At 42.3% G+C, this 4801-nt stretch overlaps 1 pseudogene; it reads right to left on the bottom strand.

The window, feature by feature from the left end:
• Positions 1-360: 360 nt before the first annotated feature.
• Positions 361-478, bottom strand: LOC145396679 (5S ribosomal RNA; annotated as a pseudogene).
• Positions 479-4801: the final 4323 nt, after the last annotated feature.

Here is a 4801-nt window from a genome sequence, read left to right as displayed (position 1 = left end):
CGTTCCCTTCCAATAATTGTTCACAGTTTCTTTATAGCTCACTAATTCGACATCACTGACATCGGTACTGTAAAGGGTTGTTCAATGCCGGTAATATATACAGTATATATACATATATATATATATGTACGTGTGCATGAAAGTGTGTCTGTATATATGCATGGAAGTGTATATATATATATATATATATATATATATATATATATATATATATATATATATATATATATATATATATCATTCATTCATTGCCAGACGCCCTGTATCCCAAACGGGGTGGTCAAGGCTTAGAGTTAATTGTTTTACAGGGAGGTGCACTAATCCTCCACCAACCCCACTTGACATGTAGGGAGAACGTTATGCCAACAGCATCTGGTGTTCCCAGGCGGTCACCCATCCAAGTACTAACCAGACCCAACGTTGCTTAACTTCGCTGATCGGACGGGAAGCGGTGTACTCAACGTGGTATGGTATATATATATATATATATATATATATATATATATATATATATATATATATATATGGCCTTAATGACCAGGGGCTTTTGCCCAAATTGTCGACAGGCCAAAAAAATAAAAAAGTGAACCTCATTGTATGCGAGGACCTTTTTTTTTTTTTTTCGAATTTTAGTGTGTTTTTTATTAGTACGCTAATTGAACTAATTGTAAGCGAGATGGCTGTGAAGAGTGGCCCAAATCCGGGGTTAACCCGAGTACGTGACATTTCTACCCCAAGGAGTGATAACGGTTGCCCGTGCTCCGCCCATCTTGTGACGAGGCCGACGCAGAGAAGGAGATCGCAGCAGAAAAGCTAGCAACACCAGTGATGGAGAGTGGAGATTTGTCCATGATGGAGATCAGCCGGGTACTGTTTGGCCTTGATAAATTCAAGGAAGAATTCAAGGACATCTAATGCTCTCAGTTGCGAATGGAGGAGGTGATGACTTCACTGGACACAACTTTCCGCTACTACACAGATAAGCACAACCAGGAAGTAAACAAACGGAAGCACACCCTCATCACCCGTTACCCGTGGCTTGAAGAAAGTGAGGAATCACTCCCTACTACATTAGAAGAGCCATATCCTGAGGAGGATCAAGACGATGATGCGATGTCTGAGGTGTCAGAAATAGACTTTGAGGGGTTTATGAACGAAGTGAGTGCATTAGCTAGTGAAAGTGTCGAAAGAGCTGGTAACGAGAGTGGTGAGGAAGGTGGTGTGTCGGGTGGTGTGGAGGATGATGTAGAAGATGGACGCTAGCTGCCTCATCCTGCCTCGGATCCCCTTCTTACCTCCATCAAGCCTGTTGTCCTATTGGGTTAAGGTGAACAACCATATTCTTGTTGGTTTAGTTAAGCTATATCCTTGTTGATTTAGTAAAGCCATAATCTTGTTGGTTTACTTCATCTTAGGATATATGTCTTAGATAGTTTCCCTGTACAGTACAATACTTATGTCTGAAAGGAGTCTCAACGATTGCCCACAAAGGGTGGGGCTGCCCATATGTAATCTTTCCCATAAGTTTATGTATTCTGTGTACTCGAATTCCTAGTACGCAACGTCCTCTGCCGCCCATATACTCGCATACTATGAGGGACTACTGTATATATATACATATATATATATATATATATATATATATGTGTGTGTGTGTGTGTGTGTGCATTTTTACACATAGGTAGTTAGATAGATATAAAGATAGATAAAGATATGAGAAATGTGAAAACCCGAGTTATGGATAGAGGGATGGTGACAATAATCAGTGATGAAGTGTGGGGTATCTAAAATTTTTGTATGCGGATGGCGATGTGTTCCTTCCTTATAGCGAATGAGAGCTTTGTTAACTTGAGCAATTTTGTTGATGCCTATGACCTTTGTGCTTTGAAAATGAATGTAGATATAGTAAAGTGACTGTTATTGAGAATGGAGGTAACTCTCTGAGACCCAGAAAAATGTTGTGATTAATGTCGGGTGACTTTAATTGATGGGAGAGTTCAAATATCTAGGTGCAATGATAAAGAAGAATGGTTAATGCGCAAATATAGTGGAAAGCAGAATAGCACAGGGAAGGTGGATACTATGATACTAAACAGAAGCTTCAGTTCGGTGACTAAAGAAGACTGTATGAAGGAGTTATACATATCCCATATAAATGTATGAGTGTGAGAATTTGCTGTCATTAAAATGGAATATCAATAATAAGTTCAGTGGAAATGGATGTACTAAGTAATATGCGTGGAGTACAGAAAGTGGATGGGATTAGGAATAACGTTTTTTTTTTTATGCGAGGAAGAAGGAACCAAAGGCCATGAGCCCGCTATAATAGTTCCCTCCAAGAGGAAAACAAAATACCAGAGAGAGCCAAATTCAAGATCCGATCATTTCGAGATCCCTGGATACACTACACTTGAAAGACTGGAGATCATAGGCAGCAGGAAATACGACAGAGGGAGACAGTTCCAGAGTTGCCCTGTTGCATAAATGAAGGACTGGAAGTAACGGTTAACTCTTGGATTAGAGAGATGAACAGAAAAGGGATGAGAGTTTGCTGCTAGACGGGTGCTACGCACCCGTCGTAGAGGTGGAGGAATGCATGCAGACAGTTCGGAGGAGCAGTGACCATTAAAGTAGCAATAGAAAAGAGATAAAGAGGCAACAGTGCAGCAAAGAGACAGAGGTTGAAAGGAGTCAGTAAGAGGGGGAGAGTTAATGAGACGAAAAGCCTTTGACTCCACCCTGTTGAGAAGAGCTGAATGTGGGGAGCCTCCACACACATGAGAGTTATACTCCACACAGGGGCGGATAAAACCCCTGTATAGAGTCAACAATTGTGCAGGGGTAAAGAAGGAATGGAGTCGGCTTAGCACACATAATCTCTTGGAAGCAGATTTTACAAGAGATGTAATTTGATCTTTCCAAGACAAGTCCCAAGCAAATGAAACCCCCAAGTATGTTCAAGGATGATGCAGGATTAAGCTTAATATTATTAAACATTAGTGGGTACACCTGTGGAAGATTTTGTCGTGTTGATGGGTGTAAAAACTGAGTCTTAGATGCATTAAAAACAACCAGATTATTTTTACCCCAGTCAGAGATATGAGCCAAGTCAGACATTAGCTGTTCCATAGCCTCATCCCTTGTTTGTTGAAGTAACTGCTGAGATGGGCGTTGCGGGAACCGAAAGGAAAGGTGAAGGGTGAAGTCATCAGCATATGAGTGGATAGGGTTAGATGTACAGCTTAGAAGGTCATTGATGAATAAAAGAGAGTTGGTGATAGGACAGAGCCCTGAGGAACACCACTGTTGATAGATCTAGGAGAAGAACGATGGCCGTCTACAACAGCTGCTATAGAACGACCAGAAAGGAAGCTAGCGATGAAGGCACAGATAGAAGTTTAGAAACCGTAAGAGGGCAGTTTGGAAATTAAAGATTTATGCCAGACTCGATCAAAAGGCTTTGAGATGTCAAGTGCAATGGCAAAGCTTTCGCCAAAGTCCCGAAAGGAGGATGACCAGGAGTCTGAAAGGTAGGTGAGAAGATCGCCAGTACAGCGTCTCTGATGGAACCCGTACTGATGATCAGAAAGAAGGTTGTGATAGGAAAGATGCCTTAAAAATTTCTATTGAGAATTGACTCGAATACTTTTGAATTACAGGACGTTAAAGCAATTGGACGATAATTAGAGGGTTGGGAAGGGTCACCCTTCTTTGGGACTGGCTGAATGAGAGCAGACTTCCAGCAAGAAGGAGAGGTACAAGTTGACAAACAAGGGCGAAATAGTTTGCCTAGGCAAGGTGTAAGCACAGAAGCACAGTTCTTGAGAACAACAGGAGGGACCCCATCAGGCCCATATGCCTTGTTAGTATTGAGGCCAATGATTGCAGAAAATACATCAGCTGAAGAAATTTTAATGTCAGCCATGAGGAAGTCAGAGGGGGAAAGTGATGGAGTAACAGCATCGGAATCGTCTAAGGTGGAATTGGAGGAGAAAGTCTGTGCGAAGAGATCTGCTTTATCAGTAGAAGAAATAGCTACAGATCCATCAGAGTAGAAAAGAGGAGGGAAGGATGGTGAGGTAAAGTTGTTACAAAGGTTTTGGCAGGGTGCCAGAAGGAGCGGGAAGAATTTGAGTTGGAGAGTTGAGAGCATTTAGTACAGATGAAATTAATTTTAGCAGAGCGAAGAATTAGCACGATTCCGGGCAGAACGTAAAGATTATGTGATTCAGGGGTAGGTTGGCTCCGGTACCTTTTGTAGGCCCTCTCCTTGTTGCGGACAGCATTAGAACAAGCGTGATTAAACCAAGGCTTTCTTGCATTAGACAAAGGATACGAGAAAGGAATGTATGCTTCCATGCCCGAGAGAATAACCTCCGTAATGTGCAAGGCACTCTCAGATGGCTCCCGGCCATGGAAGCAATAATCATTCCAGGGAAAATCAAAGAAGTACTGCCTGAGGGCCTCCCAATCTGCAGCTCCAAGGTGCCACGGACGACGTTTCTTTGGAGGGTCCACAGGCCGTACTGGAGTGATAGGACATGTTAAGGTGATAAGGTTGTGATCGGAAGAGCCCAACGGAGAGAAAAGATTAACAGTGTAAGTAGAAGGATTAGTTGTAAGGAAGAGGTCAAGTATGTTGGAGCTCTCTCCATGGCGGTCTGGGATACGGGTAGGGTGCTGTACAAGCTGCTCTAGGTCATTAAGGATAGAAAAGATGTAGGCTTGTTCACCAGGTGGATCAGTAAAAGGAGAGGAGAGCCAAAGGTGGTGGTTAACATTGAAATCTCCTAAAATGGAG

The sequence above is a fragment of the Coenobita brevimanus genome, chromosome 38 (genome assembly GCF_032717465.1).
Source record: "Coenobita brevimanus isolate Jiangsu-jjx chromosome 38, ASM3271746v2, whole genome shotgun sequence".
In the NCBI taxonomy this organism is placed as follows: domain Eukaryota; kingdom Metazoa; phylum Arthropoda; class Malacostraca; order Decapoda; family Coenobitidae; genus Coenobita; species Coenobita brevimanus.
Note: the sequence above shows the minus strand (reverse complement) of the source record. Positions and strands in the feature narration are given on the sequence as shown.